Here is a 21,922-nt window from a genome sequence, read left to right as displayed (position 1 = left end):
AGTAAAGTGCACTGAGCGTGCCAGGGCTGGTAATTCAAATGCTACTAGTGGGCCTGCAGCACTGATTGTGCCACCCACATGAGTAGCCTTAAAATGGTGTCTCAGGCCTGCCACCGCAGTGCCTGTGGGCAGTTGCTAATTGCCACGTTGTCCTGGCCAGTGTACACACTTGCCAGGCCTGATCCTTCCCTTTTCTTACACATTGGACACCCCTATGGTAGGCCCAAGGTACCCCCCTGGGCAGGGTGCAGTGTATGTGAAAGGTGGGACATGTACTAGTGTGGGTTACATGTCCTGATAGTGAAATATTGGCAATTTAATTTTTCACTATTGAAAGGCCATATTGCCCATAGGACAGAATGGGGAATGCTGTGTCCCATGTGTACCTGCATATCTCCCCATAGGAGCAAGATGGGAAGCTAAAGTCTGGTATCCCTGAACTCAGAATTTGAAAACGCATCTTTTAGGAAAGATGGTTTTTAAATTCCGTGTTTGAAAATAGCACTTTTAGAAAGTGGCTATTTCCCTGTTCAACCTTTCTGTGTGCCTCTGCCTGTTTATGTATTGACTGTCTGGTTTGTGAGTGACAGGGGCTGGGGGGTGGCTCCAGGAGACTGGGTGAGTCAGCACTAGGCTGAATAGACGCATCTGCTTGTAGTGGTGGGGAGGAGTAGCACCTGGGTCTGAATAGGGCTGTGCCTGCCTTCCACAATGCTGGACCCCTCACACATGTAAGAACAAAGACCTTTGGGGGTATAAAAGTAAGAGCTGAAACCCCAGTAAGATTAGACTACTCTGGAACCAAGGAGGAAACTCTGCCCAAAAAGATCACCTGAAGAAACTGAGAAGTACTGCCCTTGCTGTGTGTTCTGGGGCTGGCCTGCAGTTTGCTGATCCTACTGAGGGGGAGGCTAAAGGACTTTGCTGTGTGCTGTGTCCCCTTCTTCTTGAAGAGAACGGACTTTGCTGTGTGCTGTGTCCTAAGAGTCTCTAAGGGCCTGAGAAGAGCTGGCCTCCTGTTATAAACTCAGGGACATAAAGGTTTACAGAAGAAACCCTTTTAATTAGCGCTGGGTGCTTGTGGCTGCATACCAACGGTGGCCCTGTGAGCTTTGTCCTGCCTGCCGTGTGTCATGGGCTTTGGTGTACGTGTCGGTACACAGTATGGCGCAGTGTGAGGTCTGCTGGGCCTCCTGAACCTCTGACTAGAGTGCGTGTCAACAAGGGGCCAAGATCACAGCCGCCGGGCCGGTACTATGCCAGAAAGAAGTGCTGCATGTGCGGGAATCACCGCCGCCTGCCCGGGGGTCTAGGCGCACTGTGTGCTGCCGGCCGTGACCGGAGACACCTGGTGTGTGCCTGCCAATCACCGCCGCAGGCCAGGGATGTGTCAGGAAGCATCGCTAAAGAATCCCAAGAAGTTTCGCCGGCATACACTGCCGCTGGCCCGGGTTGCCGCCAATGTCAGCGTTGAGCCGCGCTGGGATTGGTGGCCACGCCGAGTGTCACCCAGCAACCAGGAAGCGTCCTGAAGGAGCCGTGCTGGGTCGAGAGTAAGCGTGACGCGTCACCTAGCAACAAAGGGGGCTCGTCAGGCTGAAGCCGCGCTAGGATAGGAAGAAGCATGCAGGGCGTCTCCTCGCTCTTCAACGAAGACTGCTCCGCTCTGCCCTGAAGGGCCGCCTCGTTCAATGCAGCAGCTGTAATCAACCCGAGGCGCCTGGCGACATCGGCTCCTCCGAGGTAAGGCTTGCAGTAGAGTGGGAGTCTGCGAAGCCTGGAACTGGTGGGGGCCGCGGGTGACTGTGCAAGCGCACTGGGGTGGCTACAAGTGCAGCTGGGGCATCGCGAACCAAAGTAAGCATGAAAGGCAGCTCCCCCGACTACCAGTACCGCGGGGGCCTCACCTTTTACAGATGCAGCAGTTCTACCGGAGAGTGAAGTGGAGGGAAGGGCCGTATCGCCACTAAAGATAGGAACGCTTTGCAGGGCACTTTTTTTTTTTTTTTTTTTTTTTTTGGAAAACCTTTATTACAGTTTCAGAGACATACAAATATGGGCCTACAACCAACAGACCGGCCGCTAACGCACTGTGTAAACCTAGGCACAGCTTTACATTCACATCGATGAAGCAACAAAAGAGCTACTGGGGTGCTAATCAACTCCGCCGGCCGCAGCCGTAGTCCATAAACAAGCAAAGAAAGGTTTCATATTTTAAAAAAACGAAAAACATCACACACACAAGGCAGAGGGGGTTAATGGCAATAACATGTGCTCCCCGCATCGAAGGAGTAAACAAACCCGTTTTCAGGGCACTTTGACCGCACTTCCCCAGAGTGGTACCACAGATGAGAGCATTTCTTATTTCTCCTGTCTTAAGGAAACCTGCTAACGAACAGGGCTGCAAGTGAACTCTCTGGGGCAGATAAGAACCATGGACAGTGCTACAAATTTTGTAACAAAGAGAGCACACAAGTGTTTTTGCTGCATACCCATACGTTTGTCACAAAGAAAACATTACCACAGTGAACTTTACCCACCAGATAACAGATTTTGAAGAAGTTGAGAGTGCATGTGATTTTTATGTCGTTTTGATCTACCTAAGCTATATAAAGATATTGATATTTTTATAATAACTGGTGTAGTGTCCATTTGTGGTGATTCACTGTATTACTGTGAGTGTTGGTGCTAATACTTTACACATTGCCTTGGGGATAAGCCTGTCTGCTCGTGCCAAGCTACCAAGGGGGTGAGCAGGGGTTATCAACAGTGTGCTTCCCTCCTTGCCCTGACTAAAGTGGTGATTTCTGCCTGGCTTTGGCGCAAGCCTTAGCCAACCAGAAATCCCATTTCTAACAGTCCCAAAATATATTTCTGCTCAATTCCAATAGGGCCCATGATGTCAATCGCAGTAGGTTCCCACGGTGAACTAGGTCTAGTCATGACACCTAAAGGAGGTTTGAGAGTGATCAAAGATTTATCAGCAACTTTGCACAACTTACAATCTCGTACAAATACTTCTATGTCGCCATCCATGCCAGGCCACCAAAACGAAGTTTTAACTTTCTGTTTGGAGCAGGCAATGCCAAATTGGCCCTCATGACACTAAGTAATTAGAGATGTGCGCAAACATTTTGGAGGAATAACTCTTTCACCTCTCCAAATCTTTTCACCTTGAACACTCAGATCAAATCTAACTTGCCAAAAAGGTTTAAGCATATGATCTTTGCTTAATTTCCTTGGCCAAGACTGTTTAAGATGCAATTTAACTTGTGATAATTCTTCATCTTTTAAGTATTCTTCCTCCCATTTCTCTATTAAAATGCCGGAATCTCCCAAATCCTGTACATAAGCAACCTGAAAAAAGATCCAAATTTTATCCTCAACACACATCAACTTGTTTGGGCATTCTAGACAGAAAATCAGCTATACAATTTTTCTTTCCAGGAACAAATTCCATTTTATAACAATAATCTTGTAATCTGAAGGCTAATCTGGCAACTCTTGCAGATGTATTTATGGTGCCTTCAGTGGTGAGAAACTTTGAGTAAAGGTTTAAGATCACTACGTAATGTGAACTGTGTACCCCATACAAACGCCCGGAAATGATCTACCGCCCAGACATAAGCTAAGATCTCTTTCTCAATTACTGAGTATTTCTCCTCCGTAGGTGACAGGGATCTAGAAACATATGCTATAACATGTTCATTATCATTGTGACTAACCTGAACAAGAACAGCTCCCAGACCCTTGTTACTCGCATCTATTGTAATTATACTCTGAGCATCAGGGTCAAAACTTTTCAAGGAGGCAACACTAGTAATGCAATCCTTTATATCGTTAAAATCCTGTCACACTCTGGTGACCACTCAAATTTGTTTCTGTTTTTTAATAGTTGCCTAATGTTGTACGTTCTTGAGGCAAAATTTGGAATATACTTAGAACAAAATTCGGCAAGACCAATGAAAGATCCCACATCATCTTTGCAGTTGGGAGCAGGAGCACACTTAATGGCATCAATAAGATTAGACTTGGGCCTGATTCCATCACAAGCAATAACATGTCCCAAATAAGTGACATTATTACCAGCAAAGGTACATTTTGAATATTCAATTGTTAATCCCTTTGATTCTAAAATGGATAAAACTGTCTCTAAGGTTTTGTCATGCTCCATTTTGCTTTTACCAAAAACAAGAATATCGTCTTGAAAAAACTTAGGGGTCGTTTAGGATGGCGGGCGGATGGCCACCGCCGGTCCGGTGGCCATCCGCCCTCCATCGAAACCCAGAAAACCGCCGATCTGATTAGCATCGCGATCGTGACCGCCACGGTGTGATTTTCCGCCTGCCACTTTTCCGCAGGTTGCAGTCCGCCTGCTTGCCTGGCGGGCAGAGCTGGACCGCTACAATTGTTGCGGAGCAGGGCCAAGCACCGCCGGCACGATTATGATACCGGCGGTAGCCAGCCTTTACGCGGTAGTGGCACCGCCATGGAAAGGCATGCGGAGAATGCCTCGGGGGCCCATTGCAGCCCCCAATGTTTTTTTTTTTATTTTTTTTTTTTTATTGAGCAGAGAAAGGAAGATACATTATACATGGTTTCAAGCATTACATTTTAAATAGCAACGGAATATATGCAAAACAGGAGAAAAAGGAAAAGAAGATTAATTCTCTTATATCATACAATGCATCAAAATTCAAATCCATGGCAAACTATAGAGCCACTCCATTCATCTTTTAAAATCTCAGGATAAAGTGCAAATGCAATAACAGCAAATCATGACTTCATAAAATAGAGTACGAATGCAATGAAGATTAATTTCACCTAAAGTGCAAATGCAATATCAACGCAAAAATTCTATCGATGAAATGAACCATTTTTGGGTCCTATAGTGTAAAGAGTAAAAAGATTAAAGTGCCAGAGCAGATAAAAACCAATAAATACATTATAGATTCACATCCAGGGAATGCAAGACATGGCTTCATGGAATAAAATGCAACTGATAATGCTCAAGAAGATTAATTCCACATAAAGTGCAGATGCAGTATCAACAAGTAATTCTATCAATGAAAAAAGCCATACCTGGGTCCTATAGTGCAAAGAGTGAAATAGTTAAAGTGCAAGTGCAGCTGACAATCAATAAATACATTATAGATTCCCCGTAAGGGAATACTACCTTTCCCCCCCCCCATGGCTCACTCCCAGGCGAACTGTTTTTTTTTTTTTTTCTCCCCCTTCTCTTTTAAAAAAGTTATCGAGAACCAATAGATCCAAAGCTATCCTTAATTACGAGTAGTTCTCTAAACGCCTTCCAATTTTTATCAAATTTCATTATTCCCCCAACTCTCCTAGCATAGGCTTCTTCAAATTTAAATGTCTTTTTCATTTTATTGAACCAAGCTAGATGATTTGGTATCTCCTTTGATTTCCCATTTTGGTGTATCAGAGAGCGGGCCACCATACAGGAGATTGCTATAAGAGCTTTATCCGCGCTGGATAAAGTAGCTTCCTCCCTCACACCCCTCACACCTCCAAATAGTGTGATTTCACCTTGAGGAGAGAAACACTTGCCCAAGGCAGTACCCAAATCGCTAAAGATTTCTCCCCAAAACTGGTCCAATAAAGGACAAGAGTAAAAAATATGATGCCAGCCACCTTCATCCTCCTGCTGACACCGAAAACACCTATTTGGAGATTCGGGGAATTTTTTCTGTATTCTGGAGGGTGTCCAATAAACAAGCCACCTTGATAGAAAGGACATTCTTTTAAAGTTGGCAGCACGTAGGGATCTATAGCCCAAGAGACATATTTTCTCCCACTCCTGGAGATTAATCCTACAGCCCGTCTCCCGAGCTATTTTTTCCAAATGGTTTAATACAGCCCTGTCCTGGACCTGATTCCTCAATAAAGAGTACCACTTACCCAACCCACAACAATTAGAGGCATATAAATCAATCATGATTTTGTGTGGAGTACAATTGTTGCGGAGCAGGGCCAAGCACCGCCGGCACGATTATGATGCCGGCGGTAGCCAGCCTTTCCGCGGTAGTGGCACCGCCATGGAAATGCATGCGGAGAATGCCTCGGGGGCCCATTGCGGCCCCCAATGTGTTGGGGGGTGTGGGTGCACGGGGGGTACCAATGGTACCCCCCACATGTCCCTGTACCAGGTGGCAGACACTGTGCTGTGCCTGCCACGCAGTGCAGGGATATGTACGACATGCTCTTTTTGACATCGCGGTGATGCTGCTGCTGGCATCAGCGACTGCCACAATGTTAATCGCCAGAATTTGACTGCCGCGGTGGGATTTCGACTGTGGAGCATCCTAATTGGACTTGCGGTTATGCCGCGGTCCTTGCGGGCAGTCTTTTCCCACTACCATGGCGGTCGGGGAGATTTTCCGACTGCCATCCTAATGGGGCCCTAAGTGTCTTTAATATTGAAAAATAATTGATGCATAAGACGTTGAAAAACGGCTGCATCAGACGCTAGGCTGAAGGGCATCCTTTTAAATTGGAAACAACCCTGTGGCGTAATAAATGTGGTATATTTCTTGCTGCTTTTGGAAAGGGGAATCTGGTGATAAGCAGCAGATAAATCAATTGTAGAAAACCACTTAGCACCCTCTAATAAAGCTAACATTTCATTAATTTTTGGTAGCGGAAATTGATCAACTACAATGTTCTCGTTCATGTGGCGCAAATCCACACACAGCCTCAATTTTCCATTACTGCGTTTGACTACTACTGGGAGAAACCCATGCTGAAGCTTCGACAGGCCTGATAATATCAGAAGAAACCAGCCTATCAAGTTCCACAGCAACATCATTCCTTAAAGCAATAGGGACACTTCTGACTTTATGAAGTTTTGGTACGGCGTTACCCTTGAGAATTATTTTGTGTTCAAAATCATTTAATTTGCCTATACTCTTTTGAAAAACAGAAGGATTTTTAAAAAAAAGTTTTCCACCAACTTTCATGCCCTCATCCATTACTAGAACTTGTTCCACAGAGTTCGGGTCCAAAATTGTGTGTAAACTTTTTTGATCGTTCCATCCCAGAACAGATGGACCTTTTCTGGAAATGTGCAATTTACCATAGGAATGGCGATTCTTAAACTCAAATTTGAACCAGCGATAACATATTATATCAATTTTTTCTCCACCATAACCTTCTGGTTCAATATCAGAGGAAAATAATTTGGTACCCACTTTACCTATAAAGTGCTTTTTCCAAACATTCTCATTTACAATGGAATAAGGCGAACCAGAATCTGCAAAAACTTTAACACGCACACCACCTATGTGAATCTAACATTCAGGTTTGTTTTCAATAAGTAAGCGTCCATCTCTGATATTGAGAAGTAATTTATTTTTTACAGCTACAGAACATTCCGAAACTTGCTCATCACTGCTGCTCAAATCACTATCAGTCACAGTTTTCTTGAACACATTTAACAGATTTAGTTCTTCTCCTGCATACTTAAGTGTAATGTCCATAGATACCAAACACACTGCATTTAACCTTTCTAGCAGGACAAGATTTAGCAAAAGCCAAATGCTCTATGCTTCCACATCTATAACATTTAGGCGGTTCACTGTTTGATCTATACTTACTCCATCCTTCGGATTTTAGCTTACTACTAATATTTTTTGGGGTATTAGTACTTATTTTAGCTACAGTGTCTTTAGTGACAGTTTCAGTTTTCAAAGCATTAGCACATCTACTAGATGTTTCAGCTTTACGGACAACAACAAGAATATCGTCGAGACAGGCCTCCCCATTTACCCAAAGACGTTCCTAAATAGCAGGATTATAAGCATGCATAACCACTTGGTCACGAACCAAATCTTCCAACAACCCACCAAAAGCACAATCAGTAGCCAGTTTCTTTAACTCGCTCACATAAACATCGATAGATTCTGTTTTCAGTTGTTTCCTTTGAAAAAATTTGTAGCGAGTAATACCAATACACACTTCGGGAGCAAAATACTTATCTAGATTGGCCAAAGCTACTGTGAAAACATTACTATCACCATTACCTACAACAGGTATGTTCATTTGGTTATATGTTTTAAGTCCTTGGGGGCCTAAAGAATGTAATAAAATAAGTTTCTTATGTTGAGCTGACATCTTGCCATCAGAGTCCTCTGTTTCAATATAATTTAAAAAATATTCTTTCCATTCTGTCCATGTGGGAACTGGTTCAGCGCCACCAGGCCAGAATGCTTATGGTGGACTTAATGAAAAAGTTTTCTGACTCATAGGGGCCGATTCCGATCCTGGTCGGAAGGGCACTGAACGCGATCCGGCCGGAAAAACTACGAGCCGTACGCGTGTTTTCCGGCCGACTCGTACAGCTGTACGAGCAAGAAAGTACGATGCGAGCTACATGAAATTCACTGACCGAGTAGTTTCCAGGTCCGAACCGCTCCGTACGTCTCGGTCATAAGCTAACCGTGGCGTGCAATGGATGCGATTCACGACCGAGCCAGTACGATGCACGTGTCGTCCGGGTGGTTGCCTTTGGGGGGTCCGTGTCGGACCCCCTGTCACCCGCAGCCCTACGACTCGGACACAGGCGGATGGCACCGACGCGTACCCACTGTAGGGGGCGCACTTGTCCGCGATGTACCCATTCAGTCAATGGGAGCCCATGTACGCGTCGTACGCCCGGCTCCCATTGACTTCTATGGGAGTCCGACCGAACCGAGTCTGGCAGCATACGGCCGCATCGTACTCGCTCGGTTGGACTGCAGGATTCCGGCTCGGTTGGAAAACACTCCGGATCCGGCTCAGTCGGAGTGCTTTCCGACCCGGATCGGAATCGGCCCCATAGTTGCTCAAAATAAAAAAAATTCCCAGAGGAATTAATGTACGATAAAATTAAGTGGAATTGTTCAGTGTAAATTACAGGTTGACACTGTCCATTCTTCACCACTTAAGTTAAAATCACGAAATAATGAAATCTCAAAAACAGGTAAAGAAAATCACCTGAATTGTATCAGAGAAAGCCAAACGTTGATGATTAACTTCCTTTTTCTTTGAAGAACTGGTTGAAATATGTTTTTCCTTCAACGAGGACTGAAAATGAATGATTTCGGCCTTCCCAATTCAAAATGGCAGCTGTGCGTGATGTGACACACTACGTTTCGTTTCTGGGAACGTGTGACACGTAGGCAGAATACTCAGAAAATCACAAGCGGCTTGAAGGGCTAGACGTAAGCCGGTCGCGAGCAGCGAATACAGTGCACGTTGCTAGGCAGCTTCCGTTTGAACTCGGGGAGTTCCAACGTTGTGCAGTAAGGCCTAGAACGAAGTAAGCTAAATTTAAAATTAAATAAAGTATAATATCTGATGAACTGCTCACCGGTGAAGCCACGTTGTAGTTTTCCGCCATGAGGATTCTTCAGCTCAGTCCAAATGAGCCTCTGCAGAGTATGTATCACTCTGCCGTCGCGTCAACTCTGCCTTTGCGTTTCAGAAAATAATATCCTCCTTCATTGGTCCATTAATCCTGCTCGTCGCCATTTGTTAAGTAAGACACTGGAGGAATTATTCTTCAAGGAAGCTTCATTCCATATATACGCAGGCAGGTACAGCTGGCTGTCTCCTCTCTAACTGCCAGTCCAGCCTCCACATGTTCTATGGAATGCGAAGTCAGCAGAGTGCACGGGGTAACCCTAAGTAACAAAACAAGTATACACAACATAACACAGTGGTGCATTTTAGAGCATATTGTCACAAATATATTACTAAAGCATGGTATGGTAGCACATTTTCATTTACAAAAGGCACTTTTTTCCATTGAAATGGTAACACAACTTGCACTGAGATGCAGTTTTACTGATCAAACTATATAGTGCACAAACAATAATGTGTGGAAATCGGGTTGCAGCAAATATTTATCATTTGTCCATTACCAGGTAAAGTGCCTTGGTTTGCTTTGATTGCTTTAATACTATTAAATATTTATTTTTATCACACTTCAAAATTACAGAATTACATATAAGCTTTCCTAACTGCTGATATGTTTTGAAATATTTGCACAGTTCAGATGAGATAAGATACATTTTTATTCGGTATGCAAAAGTATAGCCATAAAAGAGACAATACAAATAAAAACAGATAAAAGCCATGGAAAACATTATAAACAGATCTATATGACTGGAGAAATGAGAAACAAAGTGATTCATTTCCCAAATACTGGAAAATATGTAATATCTGCATAGCAGTTGCGGTTAGAAACAGAGAGATTTACAAAACAAATACAAAACCATACAATACAAATGAAACAGAACTTTTGCAGTGATACAACACACAGGGGTATGCCATAAATCCCTATCACTGTTATAGCACAATTTATGCAAGTGTAAACATAAGTTAGGTATTATGTCAATGCACAGGGCTATAATTCAGGCAACATGTATATGATTGATTTATTTCCCTACTAGTTGTCTTAGGCGTACGGTGGAAGATATGTATTTATAAACCATCAGACATATATATTCTGTTTGAAGAATCTGCAAATAAAATAAAGCTGGTCTACAGCAACTAATATTCAAACTGTTCAACAATGGGATTAAAAACTGTTTCCTTTGTATGGTATATACCTTGAAAAAAAATAAAATGTGTAAGATAGACTGCCTTGTTATTGAGTCACACGGACAAGGCTCTTAAAAGGAATAGTGATAAATACAGCCCGGGTAAGAAACCAGACAATGTGCAATGTCTAACCTAAATCTAGTCAAATAAAAATGTTGTGCATGACCGAAATGCAAATGTAAGATATGGTTCCATAGTGTTGGTAGCAACAAGGGGAAGTTAGCCAATTACCCTTTTTTTTCTATCTCTTTTCCTTGGCTTTTCTCTGCCCTTTTGGTGATAACATCATTTAAAACTGCTTTTTAGAGATGTTAGACAATAACAATGGGTCCTCTCTCCCCATCAAGGTAAAATGGTTTTCATGTATCTCAGCCAGGTGAATGTAGGAGCTTTATCTAAAGGCTTACACTCATGGATTGTAATCTGATTGAGTAAAGTTTCCTGCTTGACCCGATTCGTTCTCCAAAGCATCACAGGAGCTAATTTAATAAAGTCCTCGAGCAGCACTAGTCCCACTTCTGTGTGACAGAGGGCAATAGGGAGGCTGTTTGGCGACCGAAAGAAGTCTCCTTATGAAGATATTTTCAACAAATTGTATGTTGCTGGTATCGCAATAGCCCCACACTCCAGCACCACGTGTAACCATTGGGAGATAGTTTGCAGAATAAATATTAACCATAACATCCAGAGATTTCCTACCCAATTGTCCAGCAAATCTAAAAAGCGCTGCAGTGAATTGCTCAAATCGTATCTTCCTGCATTTCCTCAGGTGTGTCCAAGAACTTTTCAGATCAAAGGGAATTCCTAAATAAGTGAAGGTGGTAACACTAAGGCCCTCATTATGATGGTGGTGGGTCAGACCGCCAACAGACATCTGACAGGAGACCTATACAATATGACCGCCAGCACAGCAGTAGGAACGTGGTTTTTTGTTCTGCAGCTTGCACTTCGGCCCAGGAAAAGGGCCGCAGCCCAACCTGCAGTACAAAAAAGCACTTTGTGCACATCCATGCACCGAGTGCTGAGCACACAGTGCATGGATGTGTGGGGGTGCTTGTTCCCCCAGGCCACTTAGCAGTGGCCCGTGGGGAAGAGGGCCCTGCTTGGAGCCCCCAAAGTCTGTTTCCGTCTGCCTTTTCATGGCGGTCGGACTGCCATGAAAAGGCAGAGGGTAAGCGGCATCCATCCTAATTCCTACGACGGAGCCTGCGCAGGCACCGCCTCCATTGTAGGGGTGGAATTCTGACCCCTGCCTATACGGGATCCTTGATCCTGTCATAGGCGGCGGTCTTTCCCCCAACCACTGCGGTCCGACCATCCGCATTGTAATGCGGTGTCTTGTAGTTCCTAGGAATCCCCAGGACCTGCGCATTTTGGATGACATATCCTGCAGGGGTGTCCGGAAGCCCTCAGTTTAGGTCATCCAAAATGCACAGGGATTTCTAGGAACTACACGACAGCAGTGGTCAGACCGATGTCCAGGCCGTCGATGGCAGTCTCACCAACATACTAAGGAGGACCTTAGAAATTGTTCCCCATCGACATAATAGGTACTCGGGCCCTTTAGAGGATTTCCCTATGACCGTAACATAAGATTTAACGGTATTAGTTTGGAGACCCAAACCCTCCATAAACAAATAAAATCTATTTAATAACTTTTGCAGGTTTAACCCCGTTCCTGAAATTAAAACGCAGTCATCTGCATACAATAAAGCAGGTTATTTCCTAAGTCAAAGTCTTGGTGGATCCGCCTCATCTAGGTTAAGATGATTTTTCAGATCGTTAATAGGCATAATATGCAGCCTTGTCTCATACCGCGTTTTATTTAAAATGTATCAACAAACTCTCCATTTTTCCTGTACCTTATCCTCCCTGTGACTCCCTCATGCATCTGGGCCAAGAAATGGACCAATGCCGAGTCAATACCTATGTCAAGCATAATGGACCACAATCTTCCTCTATCCACCCAGTCAAATGCTGCTGTTAGAACCATGAAACCTAGGTGGATACCACCACCACTGAACGCTGTGGGGCAGATTTGTGTTAGACTTGCGCCACTTTTACGCCGCCGTTGCGTCACTTTTGTGACGCAGCGGCGACGTAAACCCTGCGCCATGTTGCGCCCCATTTACATCGTAACGCATCTATGGAGATGCGTCACGGTGTAAAGCCCTGCGCCACATTAAACCTGCGTCAGGTTTAATGTATGCAGGGTGGGCGTTCCAACGGAAAAAGCCTTGGAAAAGTGACGCAGTGAAATCTACAAGATTTCACTCAGTCACTTTTCCGACGCTGCTGTGTCAAAACATTGCGCCTGCTTGAAGCAGGCGTAAGGCATGACGCAGCATGTTAAGTATGGGCAGCCCCGAAACATTGCTGGAGTTGCATCGTGCTTGCGACACGACTCCAGCAATGCGCCGCCCTTACTCCATCAGATGCGTCACGCATCTGTTTATCCTTGCGCCACGATGCGCTGCATTGTAAATGCGGCGCATCTGTGGTGGCGCAAGGGTAAACTTGCGTGGCGCATATTTCCTGGCGCATCCCTGCTGGTTTGCAGGGATGCGCCAGGAAACATAAATCTGCCCCTGTATATTTAGAAGTGACTAGGTGGAGGTTGAGGCACTTGCCAAGGCCTTGCCTGAAACCATATTGTATTTCTGAAACACACCCCTTATCTGTTACCCTAGTCTCCAACCAGTCAAGTAAAATCCTCCACATAAGTTTACTTGTGGTATCTATTATAGAAATTGGGCGGTAGCATTGAGGCTCTGATCTATTGCCTTTTTTGAAAACAGGTATTATATTGCACAGTAAAACACACAAGATGGACGGAATGTTGCATATTGGCATATCATTCACCCCCAGTCACAGATCTGGGTTTAATCCATCGTTATTTTGCTCCCGACGCCACCCCAGTTCAGACATGGCCATATACAAATCAGTCTTGACCCTGTGCCTCATAGGAACAGTCCAGCCCGAACTGCCAAGCCATGTCTTCTCTGGACCGGAATCAAGCATCCTAGGACCGGTTTCGGGGTATTGCACAGCACCACGATTTTGACGGGCCTTCAATTGCCACACTTCTCAGAACATTTATCAACAGAGGTGGCCGATAGATTAAGGTTGTCTAAGAAAAGGCCGACTGGGACCGCACCCGGACCACTGGCCTTGTTTCTCCATGAACAATTCAGAGCAGAGATAACCTTCTTATAAGAGGGAAGGTCTATCGGCACATTATCACTTTTATCTATAAGCGTAGCTGTTATAGTTAATTTACAGGTATTTAAATGTTGTTGTGTTCTAAGGTACAAAAAATACTGACATCTTATAGCCTTTCTTTTCACACTCAAAGTGCCCCAGAAAGATTGTCAGATAGTTTGCTTTACAAAATTCTCTAACTTTGCAGAGATAAAGAAAAGAAAACACCACTCTCCCAAAAACATAAGCAGCAATTTGTCAGAAGACATAGCATGACATTTGACTTCTGTCTTTAATCGCATAGCAAATGTGACAAGATAAAAAAAAATTAAAGGCATCTTTATTGCTCATTTACCTTGTGAACATCAGCCTGTTTATTTTGGGGGTGCTACAGCACGCACAGCACCCCTACTTCAAGAGTCTGTGCCCTGGTTTCACTGCTATTGAGGAGATCCATATTTTCAGGAATCTAGACAGGTTTGTAATGCATCAGTGAGCAGGGGAAACAAACAGGACTCGTGGCGACTGACCCTCAGGCCGGACATTTGGCGGAAAAAGGAGGAGAGCACACATGATGTCAGACAGGTCGGAAGATGCATCTTGTAGGTAGAGCAGCACATCATCTGCGTAGAGGGAAGCCTAATACCAAGCCCTACATTGCAGACAAACAGCAATGGGCTCCATTGAAAGGGCAAAGATGAGAGGGGACAATGGGCAACCCTGCCTGGTACCATGGCCGATCAATGGGGTTTGAGATCCTCATAGAAGGGCTGTCTGCAGCCGTAACGAGCTGTTTACGATACAAGTCATCTAACCCACGAGTAGGAACATGGGAACATGGCTGACAATGTTCTTGATCCTGAAAGATGAGGAAGTAAAACATTGGCAACAAGAAGCAGAGCGAAGGTGCAGGTTAAGGGTGGTCCGAGTGGAATTCTTTCCATGCGACATCTTGTGAGCCCACGGCGGCATCTTGGAAAGTAGAGTGGATGTTGGTAGAAAACATGAGGTGTGTTTTGCAGATTGTTGGTGTAACAACTGCGGCTGCCCAAGGGGCCCCAGCAGTTGAATTGCGGTCGGTGGGCTGCTGCACCCTTTCAGTTCGCCCATGGTATGATGCTATAATGATGTGGGAAGGGATGGGACCCTTTCATAGAGGCTACAACAGAGTGTAGATGTATGTTAGATGGGATGTGTGCAATAACTTTAGCAGCCCATATAAACTCACTCTGCTGCAGCTTCTCACAACATTAACGTGAAAATGTTCACGTATTCAATTACAAAAGTGCAGAGATCTAAAACTAGCAGATATTGGCCAGGAAGGGAAGTTTAATTTGCATGGAATTGCTTGAACCATGGAGATCAAAGGGATATTCAGTGGGCAATGAGACTATGACAGCACATCCCACAGAGCTCTTTTATCCAAAGCAACCAGCACAGCGTCTTCCAAGAACTAAATCTGGACGTTCTGATTTTTGCTCACACTCACCAGTTCTGAGAACAATCGCTTGCATAAGGAGTAACAGATCCAACATGGCCGACGCCTGGGGTTGGAGTTCACATTAGAAGGGCACCCTGATGCTCGTGATCCCTGTCAATTGCCCAATTTTCATTCTGGCCGGAGAGCGCCTCTGGTATGATTCCAGGGTGTAATGGTCAGTGGTAAAGCTGCTTTCAATGGGGAAGGATAGCAGACGAGGGGGTATGTTACCAAAATATTGTGCCCTCAACAGCGTCTGACAAAAATATTGTGTCCTAAATATAGTTTACAAAACTATCGCCCCACTGGAGTTCATCATAGAAAGCCTACACTCATTATGGCCTTAATGATATTCAGGCCACAATATTTAAGGAGGAATTATAAAAAGATTTACCGCATTGGTTTAAGATTCCACACTGGGCGCCCCTGATTCTTGCTGCCCCACTTTGCTTGCACTCACTTCAGCGTGGCCCTTGTCATGGACATTGCACGTGCTGAGTGCAGCAGATGTGATTGATGGTTGTTTAGCAGTAGGCCCACCTACAAAAACATTGTTGAGTAATACAATGAAGCTGCACCGCACCGCTTCCCTGACCTCAGCATACAGCAAGGAGGAGGAATCCGACATTTTAACTCACTAGCCCAAAGCAAGCTGAAGCTTACTGGCCAGGGGTTCTGGCCCCAGTCTGCCAGCCAGTAGATGCTGCCATGTTTATACATCCAGGTAGCTTTAGCAAGTATTTCTATATATGTATGAACATAGCGGTATTTGCATTTTCCAAGCCTAGTTTGTAAACAGGGGTTTAAGTGCAGTGCATAATGTCAGTGCTCAGCACCGAAAGTAATAAACAAGTATTGGAAGAGCCCAGATGTCTTGCCCTTTGGCTACTCCAACGCAGACCTATTTGATTTGCTAGTTTTATTTGCTGTTGTGTCACAGCAATAATTTTGCATTTGTTTTAATTTACTGTTTCAAGATGGTGGACACCCATCGTGGAGCAGTATATTAAGAAACAAATAAAAATGGTCCCAAAGGGATTTTATTTTTTAGAATGAAGCAACTTGGCAGTAGATTGCTGCTGGGCCCTCCCAAAAAGAAAAAAAGGTAACAAAAAAAGAACACCAGGGAGAGGGGAGTAAGATTGGAGTAAGTGAAGAGTGTGGGGATTGAAAGTAAATGTCAACAGCAGCATCAGGAAGGGAGAAGTGGAGGATCAGGATCTGTGTGTGTGTTTAATTTGGGAAAAGACAAAGCATGGTGAAACAGGGAGGGGCAGTGGAAGCAATTCATAAACTTAGGTGGGAACAACATTGTTATATCCTGTTTATATTGGTATATGTATCCTGGTTTAGCCATCTCCCTGCTGCCGAGCCAGTGTGAGTGTTTACAGTGGAATGTTGGTGTGACTGTGATGCTTGGAATGCTTGGGTGCCTGTGTGGATGAGTGGTGACAGTTGGAAGATGGGCTGAGCAGCAGGCAGGCTGCTTCTGGTGGGGCTGGAGAATAAGGAACACCAGACTAATGGACATTTGTACATAATTACTATCCTACAATAAGAAGTTAATAAAGAAATACTTAAAAGACAACTCGGTTACGTCTGGTAAGACACCACATATTTTTGGCGACGAGGATGGGATTCGAACCCACGCGTGCAAAGCACAACGTCTTGTTGGTGTGTAAGTCGCCATGCGCTGCATGTCTTTTGGGTTCATTATGTAGTCGCCATGCGCTACGTCTCGTCTTGTTGGTGTGTAAGTCATCATGCGCTTCACTTCTTGTTTGTCTAGTGTGTAAGCCGCCTTGCGCAACATGTGTTGTTATTGGGTGTGTAAGTCGCCTTGTGCTTCACGTTTTGTACATATGGTGTGTAAGCCACCTGGTGCTACACGTTTACTTTGGTTTTACACCCTCACACAGGGTAGGTCCCATGGGTCGTGTCCCTTTCACATTGTTTTCACCCTTTCAACAGTTTTGGGTCATGGGTGTTTGTCTAAGAGTGTGGTCCACCTTTGTTACATTTTACGCTTTTTTTCAAAAACTGTTTATTGGGAAGGATGGGTTATATTGCTTGTCAATGTTTTATTGTTGCTTGTCAATATCTACCTTTTCTTTCAGGTTACGTAGTGTTCACTCTTGCGAAGTTGTATTTTAGGTTGCTTCCCTGAGTCTTGAACTTTTTCTCTGTTTTTGTATATGCTTGTTTATAGTTCTTCCCATGTTAAATTGTTCTTTTTATTTTTCATTCTAAAGGAGGGGGATATGTTATATCTTGTTTATATTGGTATGTGTATCCTGGTTTAGCCATCTCCCTGCTGCTCAGCCAGTGTGAGTGTTAACAGTGGAATGTGGGTGTGACTGTGATGAATGGAATGCTTGGGTGCCTGTGTGGATGAGTGTGACCGTTGGAAGATGGGCTGAGCATCAGGCAGGCTGCTCCTGGTGGGGCTTGAGAATAAGGAACACCAGACTAATGTACATTTGTACATAATTACTATTCTGCAACAAGAAGTTAATAAAGAAATACTTAAAAGACAACTCGGATACGTCTGGTACGACACAATAAACATGAGATGAGCATAAGAGGAGTAAATAAGCACACGTCAGAGAGAAGGGGAAAACACTCTTGCACTCCCACGTTTGCCTCTCATTGGTTGCCTCAGTAGGAGATCTACTGGGGCACACCCAGTGGTGCTTGTCGGCATTTGCTGGTAGGCCCTCAGGAACTGATGGAGGCATTCTTTGAGGTCTTCTCCTTGGTTGACCCCTATTCTCAATGCCTTGTTGAGGGTATGGATACTTTTTCAGTCTCTCCATTCACCTGCAACTATTGTGGTATGATTTCCTTGTGTCAAACCTGCCTGTCTCCTGGGATAAGAGCCAAAGTCCTGACCCTGGAATAGTGGACTGTCAGTCTTGACTTCTTCCAGAAGGCAGAGGAGGGCAAATAAAATATTTTCTGTCATAGGTCTTATTATCCAGAACGTGGTGGACTACATCACTTCAACCAATGGGTACATCGGGAAACTGTTGAAGTCCATGCTCAGATGAGTACCCCTAATGACGTGGAACTCTTTAATGATGACTAGTCCTGGCTTGGTTTCACCTCTGGTGAGCTGCCATGGATGGCAGCGAAACTTGGTGTTGTCAATCAAGTCATCCATACTGAGAAACCAAACCTTTCTGGTAACCCTGGTGTGCCAACTCCTCCACCCTGTCCCACAGGGCTTTTGGGATGACTTTGCAGTGTCCACACATCAGGAGTCCATCTGTGTTATGGCTGAACCCATGGTGTATGCACCATAGCTGAGTCATGACCAGTTTATTGGGTGGTTCCATCACTGTGCCATCCAGAAAGTGTTTCAAGGCTTTGCAGCGTACCACTTCCATCGCCTTCTGCAGGCATGCATCTGAGGCACCTTGTGCAACCATGCAGATACAGTCATCGGCCCATTCGTCCTCATCACGGGTCTCGACTTCTCGGATTTTTGGTATCTCAATAGGAATTTGGCTGGATTGTGGAAAACTGGACACTGTGATATCAAAATCGTACATCTGTAGCTGGATGGCCCAAACCTCAAATCTCGGTGGCAGGTTAAGTGAGGTGTCCTCGAATAGCGGGACTATTGGCTTGTGGTTAGTGATGACCTGAAATCTATTTCTGCAAAGGTAGAGATAGAATTGTTGACAACCCCAACGTATTGCCAGTGCCTCCTTTTCAATTCGGGAGTCCAAGGATGCGGTACCTGTCGGGGTATGGCTGAAGTAGGTGATGGGGATCCTGCATCTGCAACCAGCTCCATATTATGGTAAGGGGCATAGTAGGCCATCGTCGCATCCTTCAGCAGGGCGATCTTCACATTCTGAATGCTCCATCCACCTTGGCATCCCAATCCCATGGTGCATCAGCCTTCATGAGTGCTCTCAGGGGTTCCGAGATAGTAGCCAGATTCAATGTAAATTTCCCACAGTAGGTAGCCACTCCCGGAAACTCCAAACTTCCAACGCCGTCTTCAGCACTGGCGCCTTACAGATGGTCTCCCCTTTCTTTGGATCAACCTGTAGGCCTTCATGAGAGAACATTTATCCAAATAATTGTATGGGCTGCTCGAAGAACATACACTTTTGCCAATGCACTGTGACCTGCAAGGTGAGCTGGTGTTGCTCTAATTCGTATATGGTGTTCTTCCAGCATTTTTTTTTATTTTTAAAAAAATATATTTTTTATTGAATTTTCAAACAAAGAAAAAACAACTCTACTGGTGTCTGAGTCGCATACATTTGGTTGATATACATTTTACCAAAGTTCTTCAATAGATTGTATCCCATTAGTTGTCGATATGTTGGAGTGGTTACAATTCCATCTATGAGAGGCTATGCCTCAGTACTGCCCCTTTGAGTAATTGTCCTCTTGCAATTGTAGGGCTATAAGTAGCCGACAAACATGACACATCGTTTTAATTAATAAGCAACCGCATCAGTAATAAGCAAACCAGTTCTTCCCCCCCACTCCCTCCCCCTTACTACCTCCTACCACTGGTGTGTTCAGGTTATGTGCAATAGGTGTATAGAAACCATGTTCTGTGATGCACAAAGTTAAATAACTCAGTAGCTCCCTAGTTGTTCAGCTCATTCTAATATAGTCCTATGTGTATTATTATAGTGCCCGATCAACTCTTCAACTCTCCTGTTCGACAGCTGCTCAAGGTTCTTCCATTTATGTTTCTAGCACTGTGTCCCCATCCGAATTTAACTCAGGGTCACGTAACAATGTAATTAAGGCCTCCCACGCCCTTGCAGTTTCAAGTGCCTTTTCGTTGTTAGCTCTCTTAGCTTGGTGGAATCGAACTATGCTCTCACTTGTCGCCCATCTGAGAAATTCTGCCCTCCATCGTGGAAATGTGAGACTCTGCTTAGATTTCCAGTGCATTGTGAGCTCCCTCTTAGCTAACAACAAGCCCAAGTCCCAGAACTTGCTTGTGACTTTTGTTCTAGTTGTGTGTGGGAACCAGTGCAATAGGCACACACCCATATCTGACTCTATTTGTCGATCTGTGACCTCTCGGAGTAAGTCAACCACCTCCTCCCAATACGTTCCCAATTGTGGGCAGCTCCACATCATGTGGGGAAAGTCCGCTCCTTCTAGATTGCAGCGTGGGCATTGGGCAGTATCCACCTTAAAATACCTATTGATCTTATCTGGGGTTAAGTACGCTCTGTGTAGTATATAAAAATGAACCAATTGAAACCTGGCGTTACATGTGCTCTTCCACGCTCTTTCAACTAGTTGGGTCCATGTTGTCTCTGGAATTTCCCTACCAAGGTCTGCCTCCCATTTCCCTTGCAATCGAGTCAATGGTTTTACTCCCTCATTCATCATTTGCCTATATAAGCATGTGACAGCTTTAAATCTCCCTGCTGCCATCACAACGTGTTGGCAAGCCAAAGTCGTCAGCGGTTCTGATAGCCCTCCTCCCCAATGTCGTTGAATTACTGATGTTAAGGCTGAGTGCAGTAGAAAGTCGTCCCTGGGAAGGCCGTATCTATTCGCCAGGGTCTGGTAGGGCAGGAGAATGCCGTCCTCGTATAGATCTCCCAGCACATGGACCCCTAACTCCTCCCACGCGGCCAGCGCAGTCCAATCCCCCCCGTGCGGGAGTGCAGTACACATGCCCAGGGGTATCTCCGGGGCATATGGGCGGGCAATCTCGCCTCTGCGCTGAGTCCGATTCCAGCATAATCGTAGTGTCCGCTCCTCATAGGACAATCCTGCAAGGTGCAGTCGCTGCTGGAGGATAATGAAGGACAGTATGTGACGTGGGATCCACCGACTGGCCAAATCATCCGGGCCCCTGAACTCTCTGGCCACTGCTTGGGTGAGCCATTGCAGTTGTGCCGCCAGATAGTATAATTCAAAATCTGGGACTGCCCAACCCCCCTCACCTCGTGGCCGCATCATTATATCCAATGCCTCCCTTCTCCGTCCGTAGCCCCACAAGAACCCCCCCACCATAGAGCAGAGTGTTTTTAAAAATCGAACTCGGTATCCATATTGGCAGCATTCTAAAATAATACAGCAACCAGGGTAAAGCCAACATTTTCAACAGTGCCACTCGACCTGCTACCGAAAGGGGCAGAGTGCTCCAGAGCACCATACTACCCCTGATGCCTCTTAAAGCTCTGCCTATATTACCGTCCAATAGGTCTTCCTGTGAGTGATATATATTAGTTCCAAGATAAGGTAGGCAGTGAGGTTCCCATCGAATATCCTCTACTTGCATAGGCCTCGTCGTCGATTTGTCCACAGGAAACAGGCAAGTCTTCACCCAGTTCACCTGCAATCCAGAGGCCGACCCAAAGGCACGCAGCAGAGATGTCGCTCCACGCAGAGCTCCCTCCGTATCAGCCAGGAACATGAGGAGGTCATCAGCATAGAGCGATATATATTGCATGTCTCCACGTAATTCTAGGACAGTATAATGTCTTCCCGATATGGCTTGGGCCGCCAAAGGTTCGATGGCCAGTGCAAATAGTAGAGGGGAGAGTGGGCACCCCAGTCGCGTGCCTCGTTCGATTAAACAAGGAGAGGATATTGTCGCTCCTGTCCGCACCCGCGCAGTGGCCGATCTATAAAGTA

The sequence above is a fragment of the Triturus cristatus genome, chromosome 5_2 (genome assembly GCF_964204655.1).
Source record: "Triturus cristatus chromosome 5_2, aTriCri1.1, whole genome shotgun sequence".
Taxonomy (NCBI): domain Eukaryota; kingdom Metazoa; phylum Chordata; class Amphibia; order Caudata; family Salamandridae; genus Triturus; species Triturus cristatus.
Note: the sequence above shows the minus strand (reverse complement) of the source record.